The sequence below is a fragment of the Phyllostomus hastatus genome, unplaced genomic scaffold (genome assembly GCF_019186645.2).
Source record: "Phyllostomus hastatus isolate PE091 unplaced genomic scaffold, TTU_PhHast_1.1 phas_contig_40, whole genome shotgun sequence".
Lineage (NCBI taxonomy): Eukaryota > Metazoa > Chordata > Mammalia > Chiroptera > Phyllostomidae > Phyllostomus > Phyllostomus hastatus.
In genome coordinates, this window is record NW_025333872.1 from 83,971,412 (window position 1) to 83,991,720 (window position 20,309).

The 20,309-nt window shown below is 42.3% G+C and overlaps 1 protein-coding gene and 1 pseudogene across 1 annotated transcript in view; both read left to right on the top strand.

Moving 5' to 3' along the window:
• Positions 1 to 299: 299 nt before the first annotated feature.
• The window catches only part of STX11 (syntaxin 11), a 29,635-nt gene continuing 9,625 nt past the window's right edge, over positions 300 to 20,309 (top strand). Inside the window, exon 1 of the mRNA XM_045843221.1 lies at positions 300 to 501. The gene's annotated coding sequence lies outside the window, so the exon portion shown is untranslated. The remainder of the gene's footprint in view (positions 502 to 20,309) is intronic.
• Positions 4,179 to 15,140, top strand: LOC123821870 (annotated as a pseudogene).

Consider the following 20,309-nt stretch of genomic DNA (forward strand, 5'->3'; position numbering starts at 1 on the left):
CAACCTCCTCGCGCGGTCACACCCACACTGCAACCCAGCAGCAAGTGTCCGAGCAGCGGGAAATCCACCATCCACCCGTGGGCCCACGTCACCAGCGGCGTGGGGATTCCCAGGGAAAGTCCTGTCTACCTCTCCACCAGGTGGGAGGGTAATGTGCCTGGGGGGCCGCACCTGGAGCGAAGGGGCGGGCAGGGCAGGGGAGGAGGCCACTCCCAGGGGGTTGGAGCGCACCTACTCTGGGCGGGGGCCGGGACCCAGCGCTGTCCTCCCGGGGGCGGGGCCTGGTTCCCAGCTGTGAGAGCTTCTGACGCCCAGGGGGCCGGGCGGCAGTGCCCAGATGCTGCGACAGCGACGGTGCGGAGGTCCGGTGCAGCAGCAGGAGCCGCCAGAGGCGTGCCGAGTCGCGCAGCAGGTTCCCGGACTCTGACGGCGCCGGGTGGTGCTGGACGAGCCCCTGCGCAGGACACGGCGTCTCGGTTCTCACGCTCCAGCCGGTTCCTGGTTCGTTTTTCTCTTTTTCTCTCCTTAACTGCTCCAGGAGCAAGGACGCGCCCCGTGAACCTGTGCACGGAGAGCTGTGGGATGGGGGCTCCCCGGGAAGGGGGACTCTGGCTCGGGAGGCACGGGACGCTCTAGGGGGGGCGGTTTCGGGTGTGGCCCGGGGCTCGCGCTGACTGTTCACCTCTGGGAACAGCGGGGTTCTCCTACAGAAGGAGGGCTTACTTCTCCCATTGGGCGAGGGACTGCGCTTTTAGGGCTTCTAGAAATTATTTCAGACACCTGTTGATAAGCTTCCCTTGAGTATTCGCTTAAGATTAATTCTACTTTAAGTCCAAAGGTTGGAGTTATGTTTTTCGTTTTTGTAATTAGTGGGGCGGGGGGGGCTTTACTAAGGTTGGATCACCTCTTCACTTCGTATCCGGTCACTTTCTCAAAAGTACCACCAGAATGGTTACTTCTTGACTTCCCAGTGTGAGCAAGGAGCCAGGAAATAGGGAGAAATTGGTACAGCTTGGAAGCAGCCCCTTATAAGCCCACATGAGAGTTCTTTTAGGGGCCTGAAAGACAAGAAGTAGTGGCAGCGCCTTTGTGGTCCCCACTGTCCGAGAGGGAATTGTAAGTCCACCGACACCGGCGAGATCTGTATTATTACTTCCTGTGGTTCTCGTGCACTTGTTTAAGCCGTTTCTCAGCAAAGGGAGGAGTTGTTATTTCCACATGGGTATCCAAAAATGAGTCACAGTCTTTGTTAATGAACTTTTGAAAAGTGAGGGTTGCTCTCGCCGTATTTAAAAGAAGACTGAGCTGTGAAATGGGCACACTGCTTGCTGCACTGAGGCGGTGGTGTAGGAAGTAACAGTTCAAGTTTTCAGTTTCCTAAAGCGCCTGCCAGTTGGTGCAGCATACCAGCTAGGGTCACTAGGCTGATGTCAGATAACCATTGAAATCACATGCTTTGCCACAGAGGCGCAGGAGAAAATTAATTTCATAATTCAATGACTGATTTGTTATTACTTTCACTGGCACGGTATGGTAGAGACATCATTTTACATAGTGATTGTGGACCGCTCTCTGAATCAAAATATTTCGGGTCATTTGTCATTGGCAAGTTAGTGCTAAAACCACACAAAAAATTTTAAAGAAGATGGATACCAGTTGGAACTGAGAAATTAAAGTGTTTCAGCTGATAGGACTTATTGCAGCGGGGTAGTAGCTTTTAGGAAGGAACGTATGTTATCTCAGTAGACAGGAGAGAAGGGAGCAGCATCTCTGCTGGAGCTGAGCTGAGCCCAGGCAGCCCAGCATGGAGTGATCGGTTGCCCTGCCTCTGCCAGACTCTTCATTGGGCTCTGCTCAGTCATGAATAAGACAGGGTCCTGCCCACAAGGGCCCTGAAGGCCAGTGTGGAAGGTCAGAAATCCACTGGGAAGTCCAACAAAAGGGGGTGAGCACTATGACAAATCAGCGCCCAGAGCAGGGCTTCTGTTCTGACGTGACTGACGGTTGTGCAAATATGGGACTTTGAATGAACTGGGTCGCCATTGCTGGGAGAATAAGAAGGCTTTGAGTTGAATCATCTACTTGTCTTTGTAAGCAGTCTGTTGTGCTTATGGGTAGGTGTTTATTCAATAAATGATGTAAAATATATTCATTAGAAAAGCATGATGTTTAAGGTTGTTTGAATTAACTATACTTTGTATTATTTCATAACCATGTAAAATAAACCCAGCCTATTATTACTTCTAGACAACCACAGAAACTCTCGGTTACTCACCTGCTACAAAACAGTGACGAATTAATGGCTTGTAACTTTATAACATTGTATTAAAGTAAGTTTCTGGCCATTGTCTTTATAGGTCACATTAATCTTGTCCAACACATTGTAGCTGTATGAGTCAAAATGAGTAAATCCACTGTGTCATAGCTTACTGTTGGGATTGAAATCAGCTGAACTACTTTTGGACTTGATGCCAAAATATATTCAAATTCTCTAAGGGTACCAGTGCTAAATTTGAGACAATTTTACCTGAATTTTTATAGTTCATTTCTCCCTCGAGAGACTCAAAGGCACTTTTTCCATGAGAGAGAAAGGATTGAGTGTGATCATCATCACACTCCATGAACTTGGCACAGACCCTACTCCTGGTAAGTGTTAGGAAGTATGTATTGATTAAATAACGAACCTTAATGTAAGAGGAAGGGGTGCTGTCAGGAAGGTGGAAGGACGGGTGACTCAGCAGCAGGACCAGTGCCATACAGTCAGAGAACCCCAGCCTGTTTAATGAGGGCGCAGGGTGAAGGCTGGGGAAAGGGCTGGCGAGAGAGGCTGGGCCATATCACTAAGGCTTGTGTGCCGGTTAGGAGCTGTGAGTTTATCTTATAAAGTACTTCAAGCAAGTGAGTGATATTGTCAGATATGTGTTTTCAAAAGACAATTTAGAATGAAGATGGAGAATACATTGTATGAGAGTGACACTAGCCGCAGGGAGACACAGGGGAGATTGCTATAATGTCTGAGAAGAGGAATGAAGGCTTGAGTCAGGCAGTGAGAGTGAGGAACAGAAAAGAGGGAAGGAGCTGGTAGATGTTTAACAGGTGAAACCCGGCCCTCTTTAGAAGTGGGTGGCAGTGGTGAGGGAGAGGGAGGAGTTTAAGATGACTCCCACATTCCTAGCTGATGACTAAGATAGGGACGGACCTTGAAGAATAGGAAAAGGAACAGAAAGATAATGAAGACCTCATACAGTGCTGGACACATTATCAGCATTCCTTAAACATTTTTGAATGAATGAGTAATAATAGCTAAAATTCAGTGAGTGCTTATCAGTGCCAGGCACTCTTCTAGGTTCTTTATGTGAACTCGGTCTTTTACTAACTACTCACTGCGACCTTGTGAAGTAGGTATTATAACTGACTGCTTTTGACAGGTGAAGAAAGTAATAAAGTCAGAAATCAATCCCGAGCATTTGGCTCCAGAACTCGCATTCGGAACCATTCTGCTGTGATATGCCGCCCCCATGAATCAGTGAATGAATGAGTGAACTTGGGCACTGTGGTAAACTCAAATTGGAGTCATTGCTCTGATCCCAACAGTTTACCTCCATCCAGGAAAAGCCCAATACACTATTAGATGCACCCCACCCTACCCCCACCGCAGTGGCTGTGATGTGCTACAGGGCCACCCTGCCCAAACCTACACCCCAAAATATACCTGGTTGATCTAGAACGAGCCTAGAATAATTGGGAATTTTAAGCATTGTAATGGAGACTCACTGTGACTGAAGGTTCCCAGAGCTTCAACTATTGTGTCCTTAGAACTGCCTTGGTTACCTTACTTTCCGAACACTCAAGTGGAGCGCTTTGTGTTTGTTAGACGCACGCCAAGTTTTGTTGCTAAGACCTGTAATGTCCCTTCTGAGGGGAAGCAGAAAGGCTGGCCTGGGGGTACTCATCGCCAGAGCATGGTCCAAGGTTGGAAGACTCGCTAACAAACGCAGGCAGGTCCCTAACAACTCCCTTACACTCCGGGTTTGTGATCTGCCCTCTGGGGCCTACTGTGTTCTGATTTTACCCTAAAGCAGGTGCTTGCCTGCCCACTCCTGCCTTTAACTCCCAGAATCTTATTAAGTGAAGCTGGCCTGCTGTGTCCCCAGTCTTCTTAGTTTGGGCTGGGCACAATGGCTCAAGTTCCCTGGGCTCAGGACCTGCTTTCAGGACACAGGATTCCTGTGGTCCTGACAAAGGTATTTTTGACTCACAACCCCACCCGCCTTTCCCCCTCTAAACTGGCCCCAACTATTCACTGTTCTCATTGCTTCATGATTCTTAACCTACCTTAACTCTTGATTTTTGTTCGGCAACCAGGGTCTAGTTGTCTTTTTCCCAGAGGCCTCTACTTCGGGCCACTTAAGGATTATGAGTGCTGAGTTCATGTTGTACCTAAACCAAATCAGCAAACTCATTGTAAGTTTGAAGTTCTTACATGTTTTCTCCACACATGAAGAGAATGTTTCACTTAGCATTTCTTCCCAATTTATTAGGAAATCAAGATATGTATTTATAGTTTCCCGTTATCTGAGACCGGCAGCCTTCTGGAGTGGTGCAGCCCACATGTTGGTCTGTTGGTCTGCATTCCTATATTTCTCCCTGTAATTCATTCATTGTTCAGGTAACAAGAAAGGGAAAGGTTGTGGTTAATATTTCAAGTGGATTTGTCTTGCCTCTTCAGTTGGACTGTGTTTTCCCTGAGGGCAGAGAGCAAAGTTGGGAGTCGCATAGATCTCTAAGGTCCTCACAGTTTTAAACAATTTGTGACTTTTACTGATAAAGGAACCATCTATTAGAGTAAGGCATTTGTTGATCACTCCTTCTGGGTTTATGGACATCAGGCATTATTTGCATATTCAAGTTCTTGGTAAGGCTTAACAACTTGGTAATTTTAATGTGAAACAGAGTTTTAGAGTTGGTAATTTTTCAGCTATCCTTCTTGATCTAATCAGATGTTTTCAGGTTCATTTGTGTGCTATTACATTTTTCTTTTCAGTGGATACAGTATCAGAGTAATCCAGAAAATACTCAATTGCCTAGGAAAGCAGTCTTCATTTTATGTACTCAACTGTTTTACTTGCTTCTCTGTTCAAAATGCCATTCCATTACTCATTGCATAACTCATTGGGTAATAATGTGAATTCTGACCTTCTAGAGGAGTGGAAATTGCTCTGCTGCTGTCTTCTGATGGAAACAGTGAGCAAGTAATGTTCTGTTTCAGTTTCAGGATTGTAGCAATGCACATCTCAGTTCCCGGTTTTATTTCTAATTTTCTATTATGTGTGTGGGTGTCTTCATCAATGACCCAAATCTGTTGACTTGAGATGAGTTAGAACATGATCTGTAAGCCAAATTGCATAGTATCAGTAGATGTCCCACTGCCCCCTCCCCTCTTCCTGATGCTGCATGGTAATCAGACATATAGTGAGGTTAGCTGACAATATGACACAGCTCTTTACAAAGAACTCTGACATACATTTTCTATTTTTAAATTTTTAATATTTTTTCAATATAGTTTATATTCACTATTATTTTGTGTTAGTTTCAGGTGCATAGCATAATGGTTAGAAAATCATTTACTTTACAAAATGTTCCAGGACCTGATATTTCCAGCACCCACCTGGTGCCATGTGTACTTATTGCAATATTATTGACTACATTCTCTATGCTGTACCTTTCATCCCCATGACTTTCATAACTACTAATATATACTTCTCAGTCCCTTTACATTCTTCACTCAGCCCGCCATGCCTCCTCCCCTCTAGGAATTATCAGGCTGTCCTCTATGAGTCTGTTTCTGTTTTGTTTGTTTGATCTTTAGATTCCACATATAAGTGAAATCACATGGTATTTGTCTTCCTCTGACTGACTTCTTTCACTTAGCATAATACCTCCTGGTCTATCCATGCTGTCACAAATGGTAAGATTTTGTTCTTTTTTATGACAGGTGATATTCCACTGTATATATGTTCCACAGCTTTATTACCCACTCACCTATTGATGATGGCCACTTGGTTGCTTCTATAGTTTGGCTATTGGAAATAATGCTACAATGAACATAATGGTGCATATATTCTGTCAAATTATTGTCTTGGTTTTTGTTTTCAGATATATACCTAGAAGTGGAATCACTGAATCATAAGATGTTCCATTTTTAGCTTTTTGAGGATCTTCCATACCATTTTCCACAGTGGCTGGACCAATCTTCATTTCTACCAATAGTGCAAAGTGTTCCCTTTTCTTCACATTAATGCCAACAGTTATTTGTTCATTTATTGATGATAGCCATTCTGTCAGGTGTGAGGTAATATCTCATTGTGGTTTTAATTTGTATTTTTCTAATGATTAGTGATGCTGAGCATCTTTTTATATACTTTTTGGAGAAATATCTATTCAGGTCCTCTAAACATTTTTTAATTGGATTGTTTGATTTTGGTGATGAGTTGCATGAGTTCTTCATAAATTTTGGATATTAACCCCTTATCAGGCATATCATTGACAAATATGTTCTTCCCACTCAGTGGGGTGTCCTTTTCATTTTGTTGGTGGTTTCCTTTGCTGTGAAAAAACTTTTTAGCTTGATGTAGTCCCATTTGTTTATTTTTTCTTTTGTTTCCCTTGCCTGAGGAGATATCAGAAAAAATATTACTAAGAGAAATGTTCAAGATTTTACTGCCTCTGTTTTCTCCTAAGAGTTCTATGGTTTTGAATCTTACATTTAAGTCTTTATTCCATTTTCAGTTTATTTTTAAATTATATCTTATTGAGTATGCTATTACAGTTGTCCCAATTTCCCTGCCTTTGCTCCCCTCCACCTACCACCCCACAGTCCCCCAGGCAACCCCCACACCATTGTTCATGTCCATGGATCATGTGTATAGGTTCTTTGGCTACTCCATTTCCTATAGTGTACTTTACATCCCCATGAGTATTCTGTAACTTCCTATTCATAATTCTTAATCCACTCACCTCTTTACCCATTTCCCCTCATCATCTTCCCATCTGTCAATAATCAAAATGTTCTCTGTATACATGATTCTGTGTGTGTTCTTCTAGTTTGCTTAGTTTGTTTTTCAGATTCAATTGCTGATAGATATGTATTTATTGTCATTTTATAGTTCATAGTTTTGATCTTCATCTTTTCCTTAAATAAGTCTCTTTCATATAATACATTTGAAATGGAATATATTATATTTCACATAATAATGGTTTGGTGATGATGAACTCCTTTAGGTTTTGTTTTGTTTTGTTCTGTTTTGTTTCCCTCTGGGAAATTCTTTATCTGCCCTTCAATTCTAAATGATATCTTTGCTGAGTAGAGCAATCTTGGCTATAGGTCACTGATTTTCATGACTTTGAATATTTCTTGCCAATCCCTTTTAGCCTGCAAAGTTTCCTTTGAAAAATCAACTGACAGTCTTATGGGAATTCTCCTGTAGGTAACTAACTGCTTTTCTGTTGCTACTTTCAAGATTCTCTCTTTATCTTTATCCTTTGACATTTTAATTATGATGTTTGTTGGAGTGGGCTTCTTTGTATCCATCTTCTTTAGGACTCCCTATGTTTCCTGGACTTGCATGTCTATTTTCTTCACCAAATTAGAGAAGTTTTCTTTCATTGTTTTTTCAAATAGAGTTCCATTTTTTTGCTCTTTCACTTCTCTTTCTGATGCCCCCATGATGTGAATGTTGGAACATTTGAAGTTGCCCCAGAGGCTGCTTACACCATCCTCATTTTTTTAATTCTTTTTTTTCTTTTTGTTGTTCTGATTGCTTGTTTTTTCCTTCCTTGTGTTCCAATTCATTGATGTGATTCCCAGCTTCATCCAGTCTACTGTTGTTTCCCTGTAAATTGTTCCTTATTTCAATTAGTGTATCCTTCATTTTTGACTGGATCCTTTATATGCTGTTGAGGGCCTCACTAAGTTCCTTGAGTATCCTTATAACCAGTGTTTTGAATTCTGCATCTGATAGATTGTTTACCTCTATGTTGTTTGGTTCTTTTTATGGACTTTTGATTTTTTCTTTCATTTGGGCTATGTTTCCTTTTCTCCTAATTTTGGCAGCCTCCCTGTGTTTTTTTTCTATGTATTAGGTAGAGCTGCTCTGATTCCATGTCTTGGTGGTGTGGCCTAATGTAGCAGGTGTCCTGTGGGACAACCTCCTGTTTCACCCAAGCTTGGGAGCTTGAGGTTTGCCCTTTGTGTGGGCTGAGTACACCCTCTTATAGGTGAGCCTTATTGCTGTTGGCAGGTCAATGGGAGGGATTTACTCAGGACTGTCAGCTACAAGGACTGGCTGTGAACACTGACCACCTACCTCTGCCCTCAGTGAAGTATCAGCTGTGTGAAGACAGGGTGGTGGTGCTTTGACATGGTCTGTAGCTGTCCACTGGGCCTGCACGCCCTGGGGTTTCCCTGGGTGGTACAGGCTAAGGTCGGCCCCCACCTGTGTTTTGTCTAGGGTCACCCTGCCTGAGCTATTATGTAATCTAGGAGGGCTGCAACTTGTGTTGGGCTTGGAGATTCCCAGGCAAAGCCAGGCTGTGCATCTAGGCTGGCTGTTGCTAATGCTGGGCCTGAGGCCACTTAGTAAGAGGTATGGGTGGCTGAGGGCTTGCTTTGGCTGGCTCTTGCTTGTTTGAGAGCCTTTAGGAAGTTGTGAAACATGAGCTAAGACCTTCCATTCAAATGAAAACTCAGCTTGGGTGGGCCTGTAAGTTGGGAGAGACAGCTTCTAGGGATCTCCAGGGCATGGCAAACAGTGTTAGCCAGGTTGACGGAGTCTCAGATATGGCACCAGCCTGACAGCTCTGTGGCTGTGTGGGGATAGGGTTTAGAAAAGGGACAATAGCTTCTGCCCACCTTTCTTTTTCTTTTTTTTAAAGTTCATTTTATTTTATTTTTTTAAACTCCTATGTTCTTTTATTTAAAGATTTATTTATTTATTTATTTATTTTTAGAGAGGGAAGGGAGGGAGAAAGAGAGAGAGAGAAACATCAATGTGTGGTTGCTGGGGGCCATGGCCTGCAACCCAGGCATGTGCCCTGACTGGGAATCGAACCTGTGATGCTTTGGTTCACAGCCCGCGCTCAATCCACTGAGCTATGCCAGCCAGGGCCCCACCTTTCTATCTGGGAGAAAACTGTCCTCAGCTATCAGCTTGATGCCAGACACTCAGTTTCTCTTGTATACCACTGGTGCCTTTCAATCTGATACACTCGTGCTGGAGCTCAGGGGGAGTGAGTCTGAGTAAGTCTGTGTGTAGGTTCTTTAAGAGGAGCTGCTTGGGACTCTAGAAGTTTCTTCTACTAAATCAGTCCCTGCTGGTTTTTTACAGCCAGGATTTATGGTGACATGTCTTTCTGGCACTGGTATCCTGGGCTGAGGAGCCTGGTGTGGGGCTGGGATTCCTTACTCCCAAGATATTCTCCTGGATTTTTCCATCACAAGTGGCTGTGGGACCAGCTTATTCTACGTCTCTGCCCATCCTGCCAGTTTGGATGGTTGCAGTTTCTTTAATTCTGTAGTTGTGAGATTTCCTTTCAACTCGATTTATGATGGTTCTTAGTGATGGTTGTTCTATATTGAGTTGTAATTTTGATGTGGTTGTGTAAGGAGGCAAGCCATGTTTATCTATGCCACCATCTTGACTGGAGGTCCTAGAGTTTATTCTTGTATATGGTATAAGAGGTGGTCTAGTTTCTTTTTTTGTACATGTTTTTCCAAATTTCCCATCTATTAAATAGACTGTTTTTTACCCCATTGTATGTTCTTGCCTCCTTTGTCAAATATTATTTGACTATACAACTGTAGGTTTATTTCTGAGCTGTCTATTCTGTTCCATTCTCTATGTGTCTGTTTTTATGCCTATATCAGGCTGTTTTGATTACTATGGCCTTATAGTATAATTTGATATTAGGTAGTGTCATTCCTCCAACTTTGTTCTTCTTTCTCAAGATTGCTGTGGTTACTTGGGGTCTTTTTTGATTCTGTATAAAATTTTTAATTATTCTAGTTCTATGAAACATGCCATTAGTATTTTGATTTGGGTAGGAAGTGCATTGCTTTGATAGTATGGACATTTTAACAATGTTAATTCTTCTTCTCCATGATCATGAGTTATGTTTCCATTTATTTGTATCTTCTCCAATTTTTTTCAGTGTCTTATATTTCTGAGTACAGGTCTTCTATCTCTGGTTAAATTTATTCCTAGGTATTTTTAAATTGACTTTATTGGGGTGATATTGGTTAATAAAATTATATAGATTTCAGTGTTACAATTCTATCTATATCATCTGTATGTTAGTATTGTGTGTTCATCACTCCAAAGTACCTAACTATTTTTTAATGCAATTGTAAATGGAACTGTTTTCTTAATTTCTCTTTCCAATTGTTCACCTTTAGTGTATAAAAATGCAATCAATTTCTGGATATTTATTTTGTATTCTACTTTTTTACTGAATTTATCAATTTTGGTAGCTTTTTTGGTGGACTCTTTCAGGTTCGGTATATACAGTATGTCATCTACAAATAATGATGTTTTTTACTTCTTTTCCAATTTGGTTGGCTTTTATTTCTTCTTGTCTGATGGCTGTGGCTAGGACTTCAGTACTATTTTGAATAAGAGTGGTAAAAGTGGACATCCCTGTGTTATTCCTGATCTTAAGGGAAATGCTTTTAGTTTTTCACCATTGATGTGATGTTAGCTGTGGGCTTGTCATATATGGCCTTTATTATGTTGAGATATGTTTCTTCTATTCCCACTTTGCTGAGAGGTTTTATGATAGATGGGTGCTGGATTTTGTCAAATGCTTTTTCTTATCTATTGATAGGATCATATGATTTTATTTCTTTATTTTGTTTATGTGTTGTATTATGTTGATTTGCAGATACTGTACCAACCTTGCATCCCAGGACGAAACCCCGCTTGATCATAGTATATAGTCTGTTTAATGTATTGCTGAGTTCAGTTTGCTAATATTTTGTTGAGGATTTTTGCATCTATGTTAATTGGGGATATTGTCCTATGATTTTTTTCTTTGTAGTGTCTTTATCTGGTTTTCAAATTAGGATAATACTGGCCTTGTGAAATGAACTTGGGAGTCTTCTCTCCTCTTGAATTTTTTGCAATAGTTTCAGAAGTTTAGGTGTTAGTTTTTCTTCTGATGTTTGGTAAAATTCACCTGTGAAGCTTCCAGTCTAGCACTTTTGTTTGCTGGGAGTTTTTGACTACTGCTTCAATTTTATTAATTGTAATCAATCTGTTCAGAATTTTTGTTTCTTCTTGATTCAGCTTTGGTGATTGTATGTTTCTAGGATTCATCCAGTTCTTCCAGATTGTCCAATTTGTTGGCAAATAGTTGCTCCTAATATTTTCTTATAAACCTTTGTATTTCTGTGGTGTCAATTGTTACTTTTATTCTTTTATTTTGGTCCTCTCTTTTTTTTTCATTATGAGTCTAGTTAAAGTTTTATCAATCTTGTTTATCTTTTCAAAGAACCAGCTCTTTGCTTCATTGATCTTTTTACTGTTTTTTTAGACTGTTTTATTTATTTTTGATTTGGTTTCCATTATTTCCTTCCTTCTACTCACTTTGGGTTTTGTTTGTTCTTTTTGTAGTTTTCTTTTTGTAGTGTAAGGTTAGATTAAGATTTTTCTTGTTTCTTGAGGTAGGCCTGGAATGGTATGAATTTCCTTCTTAGGACTGCTTTTGTTGCGATCCACAGATTTTTGGGTTGTTATGGTTTTTTTTTTTTTAAGTTAGTGGTAAGATTTATTGGGATAGAATTGGAAGGCTGCCCCCTTTGGGATCTCATCATATTTTCTCTATTAATTCCCAAAATAAAATAATAAGTATTATTGTTGTTGTCATCTGCATTCAAAATGCTATAGATAAAGAGGAAGACACTTGGAGAGATTGAGTGACCACCTAATATTACCCAAGAAGTAAGGTGCAGGGCCCACTACATTGTGCAGTCAGTAGTTGACTGAAGGAGGCAAGTTCGGTACCTCAGGTCAATGATATTCCCTGGAAGTAGACTCTGAGGTTTATTGGTAGGTCCTCTGGGAACAACACTTGGCATGGAGAGAGGTTAGCAGGTTTACACAGAGGGGGAAACTGAACTATAGTACACGTACAACAGTGGCCTCAACAGAAGAGAACTTTGGAGCTGGGATGGCCTTTCAGAATTGTTCTGCTACCTCTAAACAAGGGGTCATCGTACCCCTAATATCAACTAGGATGTGGCTGCACCCAGGCTGAAGGCATAGTCTTGGGCTAACAGCTTTCTTCAGTTAAGGGCAGTTCCTGGAGCTGTGAGCCCTTGGCAGATAATACTTCTGGCAACTGGGGGAACAAGGGTCTCGGTCCTGAAGGGGATCTGAGACTCACATCATCCACACAACATTTGTGTGGAAGAGGGCATTCTCCTCTGCATGGACTTGTTTGTGTCTTTCTGACCTAGACCATCACTCTGCTGAATGGAACCAGAAAGTTGGCATTTTGTTTAAGGTCCTTAAGGATTTAGAATAGCTGACCAGACAGCAAGAAGACAGTAAGATCTTAATCCTAGGAAGATCAGGGACAGGGAAGAAGAGAAAGGAGAGGGTAGACCAGGACAAGTGGAGAAGTGGTATGTAATATGGAAGACTAACAAAAACCCTCGGCTGTCCATTTAACTGAAGTGCAGTGCATACTGGTCTTCACTATAAGTCTAGGCTTTAACATTGTAAATGGTAAACAGTTTTGAGATATTAGGCTACGTTTTTTTTTCTCTCTCTTCTTTCCCTCCTCCTCCTCTGTCTTCTTTTTAAGCCTTTGAAAAGCTCCAAATCAGTACATCGAATCTCACTAAAGCCTATAGATTATAAATAACAGAATTACCTGGGGTATTTAAAAACACCACCCTCCCCAAACGACAACAACAAAACAGAAAGGGAAGTCCAGGCCCATATTCAGGATCTCCTGGAACAGAATCCTTAGGAATAGAGCCCATGAATTGGCATTTTTACAAATTTTCCCTAGATGATTTTGATACATGACAGAGTTCAAGATCCATTGCCCTAAACCATTATGCTCTTAGTGGTGACTAAACCTGCTGGTATTTTCCAATTAGCAAGTGGCCTTGGGAACCATGGGAGAGCCTAGGAACACCTCAGCCTTAATCCCAGCAGGCTTGATACAGTGACATTCACCCCTTATCTTTCAGAGCACCTCTCTGGTGTGGCCTGAATGCCTTGGCTGGCTTCCGACCAAGACTGCTGGGGAGATAGGGTGATGATAGCTCTGGCTGGGCCCTTTAATAACTTAGATACCTGGGTGAGAGTTGCCAAATTCCTTGAATAGTTGTAGATGAGGGGAATTAGAGGGATGAGGAATCAGTGAATTATAGGAATCAGTACATTTTCTGGGAGAATAATTTTTTTTTTTCCAAAGGAAAGCCCTTTTAAACTTGCCGATTTTGAGTCAGGTCAATGCAGGAAATACTAGTCACCTACAGAATAATCTGATAAACTTCTAGGGCATCTTGATATGTTTTATTTGCTCCTGCAACATCAGATTGCTGTGGTTCCTATACCTTCAGTGGTTCATGCCTTTGTGCACGTTGTCTCTGCCTTGTTTCCTTCCTCTTCTCCTTGCTGGTCTAACTCCTGTTCAACTATTTAGAATAAGCTCACACAGCATCTTCTCTAAGAAGCCTTTCCTCCCCTCACCCAGACTGTGCTCACCACCCTGCACTCAACTTAGAAAGCACTTCCATGTGTCTCTCTATTATTGTACTTATTGTCATTGTTCTCTCTGCCAGCCTGTGAGCACCTTGAGGGCTGGGACCATCTTTTTCAACTTTGTGTTCAAAAGACCTAGCCTCATCAACAGTGGTTGAAAAAAATAATCATTCTGGTAAACATAGTTATTCAACAAATATTTATCGAGGCTTCCTATATGGCAGCCCAGTAGAGTACAGATTTGAATGAAAGGCCAAAAGAAATAAAAATCCTCAGAATGGAACAAAAATTCAGGATGCCTTCACAAGAAACGTCTACTGTAAAGGAGCCCCCAAAATAAGCTTGGGTAACAATACTGTAGTATCAAGTACTCTGGTTAGGATGAAAAATCCCAGACTGTCAGCTTTCACTAGTGAAGCTCCCAGGCATGAATCGAGGTAGAGGTTAGGATTCCCAGCAGCTGCAGACCACCTCCACCTGGAACTCCTCCCAGCCATCCACCAAGGTAGGGAGAGGGGATGAAGAAAGGCAAGAAATTTCTTCATCTAAATTAGTAAGAATGGAAATGTCTTGTTTCCTTCTGGAAAAAAAAAGAACAATCCGCTACACCCTCAATATGGAAAAATAAGGAGCAACATCTATCTCAGAATGAGCCGGTGGGGAAAGATCACTTACTTACAGATACACATTCAAAATCCACTGTGAAAAATTCTGCCAGTACTTCTCTTTCTACAGAAAAACTAAGATCAGAAAAGAGGACAATTCATGACTTAGCCATAGGGAGTGAAGTACTGGAAGCGTTATTCAAGAACACAAAACTAGAGTTAGAAAGTTCGAAAACAAGAGGAAGATGTCAAAATGAGAAAAGTGCCAAGATTGGATATAAAAACAAATGGCTCTGTTAATGATGACATGATGCCAGAAAGTAACAAAATATTTCAAGGAAAGAAAATATTTCAAAATATTTCAAGAAATGTGACGTCAAGAAAGAATTAGTGTGGTCAACAGAAAAAAACCACCTAACAATGACAGGCGTCGGGGTGATGTGAGCCGCCTCCAAGGGAGGTGTCACTGACTGACAGAGGTCACTGGTGGTTAGTGACTCTGCCTCCAAAAATGCAGTCAGTGTAAAAGGTGATTATGATCGACTAAAGAATTTCAAGAAATTCGGAAAGGTTGCATTTCCCGGATATGGAAAACTTCCACAGATCATTAGAGAATCAGATCTAATAGCTCATCATGCTCGAAAGAATACAGTAAGAGTGGTTAAGGCAGGAAATGGAGGTGCAAAAGCAACATGCAAAAGAAGAGTCTCTTGCGGACGATCTCTTTAGATACAATCCTAATGTAAACTGGAGACGTTAACTGAGGATTTTATACAGATCCTCCGAAAAACATTTACTCCTTGTTTCCTCTGGGAGACAGTGCATATAGTTGATACAAGGGGTTTAAGTTACCCATATTCTGTGGCCTGAAGTTGTTAAATAAAATACACAAACCTCAAAAAAAAAATTAGCTAATGAATTTCCTTCACATAAGTCTAGGTCTAGGTGCTTTTTAAACTGCTGAGTCCCCGGGTGAATGAGTCCATGTGCCAGTCCTTTAAGAGAGGACTTGCCCTTCTACCCCCCACCCCCACCACCCCGCCTTTTGGGTCTCCTGGCTGTGAGCCCCGTTGGTGTTCAAAGCCAGATGTTTTGAGGGCCCATCTCTTTGTTGCAGGTCCCGAAGGTTGGAGTGCCTGATATGGGGCTCATCACCCTTGCTACTCAGCGAGATGCTCTGTGTTCCTCCTGATAGGGGTCGTCACATGGGGGGCAGGGGTAGAGGTTTGGGTGGGACCACATCTCTGCCTCACCTACACATATCAGTTATTGTAGTGAGCTCTTCAGATAGCTTTTGGGTCCTTTTCAGATGAAATTGATTTATATGTAGTTTAGATTTGGTGTGACCATGGGAGAGGTGAATTTAGCATGTTTTTTGCACCACCATCTTGCACTGCCTTCAAGAGACATTCACTTCGACATAAAAATTTTCATTATGATAAATGAGTTTGTTTCCTTGGCCCTCTTTTATACAGTAAATGCAAGGCACCAAACAACTTATACTAGCCTGATATTCCAAGTGTATATAGTGCATTAAGATTCTGTCCTTGAGTTATAGGAATAATATGGAAACTGGTACTAGTAGATTTATTTGGTTTTGAAGATCATTTTAAATCATATGATCTGCAGGAATCAGAGCATTGTCTCCTACCCCACATTTGCTTTTGGGAATCATGTCAGTTGACTGAGGAGCAAGACTTCTTCCCCACATCTTCCTGTATCTGACCAGAAAACAAAACCAACCGCACTACCACTAACTGCAAGACCTAACTAATGGGTTAGTTAGTGGGTGGGGTGGGGAATGGGGCTCACCTGTGTGAGATACTGATGAGGGAGATATTTGATGGGTCTTTCTTGAATTAAAATTGGTCCATCTGGTCCCAAAAGAAAACCTAGGCACTGACTTTATTGTAAACATGGAACCATGAAGATAGCTGCCCCTCAGGCTGTTGTAGGAACTGCTGGACTCTTGCACAGTCTCTGGGCTGCGTGGAATTGGGGAGACCACCTTGAGACTGTTAAAGGGAAAAGTAAAATGTGAAGATTCTCTTCCAGTGTAAAATCCCTTCCCCATTCCACATTGCTGTTGGTGTTCCTTTTTCTGTGATGTCCCTGCACAAAGATGGTGTTGGCGGGGAAGCACTGTGGGACCTGCCCTGTGGCCCTGCGGCCCGGCGGCCCTGAGAGGGGCCCCCAAACTATGAGACTCCAGAGAACTCCTGGGGTTTACCAGGGAATTGTTCTCTGTTTCACATGGTCAGGATCACTTCTTCTGAATGCTGTTTCTTAAATATTCAAACTTCAGGGTGGAAGAGAGTCTGGAAGAATGTATAATAGTCTTGGTCATTGGTTAATTTATATAGTTAATATATATAGTAGTGTTAGGTGATGAGAAATTTGCACTTTCCATGTAGAATGGTTCTATATCATTTGATTTTTTTCTCCTTCCTTTTCTTCCCACAGAGATCATGGGTTACTTTTATACGCAGAAAAAGAGATTTTACAACAACAATTAAAACAAAAGTAGTTTAAAACCCCAGAGAATATAGTAATGCACAGGTGTTAGTATTCACTTGTGATTGTAGATGAGACGGGTAGTAGCCTGTTAGTAGTATGTTAGCAAATGCACATTTATACAATAGTTACTGACCCTAAGTAGTTTTTTGAGTAAGTTGAAATCCCAGAATAGACAGTAATCGGTAGCATGCACAGAGTGCTTACTCTGCCAGGCACTGTTCTCAGAGCTTTATGTGGACTATCTTGTGTACATCTCCCCACCATCCTAAGCCGTAGGTAGTATACACGGGGAAGATAAGGTATGGAGAAGGTGACAACAAAAAATGTGACAAGGAGAGGTTTGAAAAGCACTCATCCATTCGGAATTGACCTCTCTTGCTGCTGGGAACCCTGAAACCAGCGAGGTAGCCCAGGCTGGGCCCGGTGGTGGCAGAGCTGGGATTTGAATATCTCCCCAGGCTCAACACTTGGCCACCCTCTTACAATTCCCTAAAGTAGATGTGGAATTCTAAGCAGGTTCTACGACTCCGAAAAGAAGTATCCCGATTGCCTTTTACCTTCTGAAAGATGAATAGGGCCCTTATCAGCTTGTGGTGTTCTTACAACTTTGTTCGCCTCCCACAAATGTTTATTCTCTTTAGTAGAATAGCAAGAAACTGCTGCGGCCCCATCTGGGAAGGCAAAAGAACGTCTGGCATGTGGCAGTGGAGTTGTGTTTGGAAGTTGCATTTTGCCTGCCGAGGGTTCTTCATTTTGGAGATCTGAATGCCAGACGTGAGATACACTTAGAACCACTCACCTCCATTTCAAAACCGGCTCTTCAAGTTTGCAGAACCTCTTACCAGACTGAAACTCAGCCAGGGTCAAAGCTGCCAGCGTCCCTGCGCCTCCTGCCCCCAGCCCAAGGACTCCTCGTTAGCACACCGCCTTATCAAACAGTGTCTGCCAGCCCTTCTGCAGGGCCTGCTTGTGTGCGAGATAATCTTTTTTTAGCATTGTCTTTTTTTCTTCTCACCACGGTTGTGACCACAGTCCTCAAAAGGAAAGGAAGGCTGCCCTCAGACATGTTAAGAAGCACATGGTCTTTTTAGGTGTGTGCTTTATTATATAGCATTTGTATGCAACATGAGTAGAATATTATAAACATAAAGTGCATTAAAATCAAGGTAAGTAATTAGGTCAGGAACATCAAGAGGGTGACATATATCCCCAGGACAGTTATTTGGGACATGCTGCTTATGTTTATGTTTTAAAATTGTAGCAATGAACTTTCATTTTAAATGCACAAGCATTTACTTTCCAAAATTACGATTTATCTGTAATCCATGACATTCTCCCAGGTTCTCCTTAAAGAAGAACACACATTATGGGGAAACAGAGAAACCTGAAGAGGGCTGTTTGAGTTAGCTTTGTCAGCATAACAAAGCACCCCCAGATCATACTGTCACTTCTCATGGTTGTGAGGATTAAATGAGATAATTAATATAAAGCTTCTCTGACAGTAGGTGGCCCAGGGTAAGTACTGGGTGGTTCTGTCCCTCAGCTCACATGGGCGCAGTCATATAGCTACAGTGGTGGATCACCTGGGTGCTGGCTTCTCTTTCCTTGTGACCCGCATCCTCCAGGGGGGTAGCTCAAGCTTCCTCACATAGTGATTTCTGTATTCCTGCTGGTAAGGCAGGGCAAGCCCACCTGTGCGAATGCTGTTCAAGTTTCTGCTCGTGTCACATTTGCTACTGTCCTCTTGGTCCAAGCAAGCCTCCTGGCCAAGCCCAGATTCAAAGGGCAGGGAAATTGACACAACTTCTTGATCAAAGATACTGCTAAGAACTTGGGGCCATTTTTTTGTAATCAAATACAGTCTGCCTCTGGTAAAACGTATTCACATTTCTCCTATGAGAAAAATGTGCTCGCCCTCACCCTGGGGTTCCCAGAAGTCTCATCCCATTGTGGCATCAGCCTCTAAGTCCACAGTCTTAGCCACGATTTATGTCAGTTCTGGATACAAGATGGGGCACCTTAGGTACAGCTCTTCAGATGTAGAACCTCTTGATCTTGAGACAGTGGACTAGAAGTAAGGTATCTCCTCATACAGGCCCAATGTAAATGGTGATATAGGGGAAGGATAAGCAAAATATGTAAACCTTTGAAAACAGAGGCACACAAGCAGGTTGCAAGCAATAATCACATCTGCAACAGTTCTACCCAGGTCCATGCGGCTAGGTCCCTCCACTCCTGAGCCAGAGGATGTTCCCTGATTAGGACCCAATTGTTCTCCTCAGGAGTGGCTCACTGGTTTAAAGTTCTCCACTGCTTTTGGCTCTGCCCTCTGAAGCATTCTTCCTTTCTCATAAGAAATGCCTTATTGTTGCTTCTGAATAGCTTCCTTGGCCTTGTTCCTGCTCATAGAAAGTCAGATACGCAGAAGCCTCTTTTCTTTTGAATGGTGTCTGTCTCTTTTAGGTCAAGCTTTTGTGCTTGTTAGTAAAACTCTTTGAAAACTTGGTAGATTTCCTAAGAATTCATGGGATCTCTAACCCTAAAACACACACCCACACTCTGTCTCTTGGGCTGAGGGTTGGGCCGCTGTGTGGGAACACCTGTCGGAGTCCCTGAGCTCCCCAGGTCTAGCTGAGATGGTCCACAGGACAGAGGTGTTTATTCTGAGGCCATTTCTTACTATAGAACCTTTTCTTCCAGTTGGAGAGGCTGGAGGGGTAAAAGACTTTATTTTCCAGTGCTGTGAGGTCTGGTTCTTCTCTATTTTCTCCAAACAGTGCTTATTGACTAGACCATTTATTTTTAGCTCATCTGTCTTGCAGAAACTTCTATGCAGCTAGAAGCACGCCACCAACACTTTCAATATTCTGTCTCGAGATCTGTGCAGCTGGATCCAAAATTCATTGTGTATATGTTAATATCATGCTGCCACGGGCAGCAATTTCACCAGTTATTTTGCTACGGCATAATAGGGGTTGCTTTTTTTCCTGACTGGTGTACAATTTTCTCATCATTTTGCAGCCTCCACTAACCGTTGGCATACCATTTTCCCAGTTTTTGCTAATAGTTCCCTGCTTTTCGCCTGCTGTCTGATCCCAAAGTCAGTGTTGAATGTTTTAGGTTTTTGTTATGGCAGTGTGTTACTTCTAGGTACCAATTACTGTATCCGCTGGTTTTTACAGTCTATGAAACTGCTAGGAATCTTAGTGGCTTAAGCAGCAACAGTTTATGGTTTCTCACCAAGCCGTGGATTGGCTGAGCAGTCAGTCTTCTGTCTCCTGGGCTGATACAGGTACCTGCAGTCAGCTGATGGGTTGGCTCAGGGCCTTATCGTCCCACAGGGAAGCGCAGGCTTCCTCATGTGGTTGTGTCAGGGGTCCCAATAGCAAGCTCTTGTGTACAAGTGCTTTTC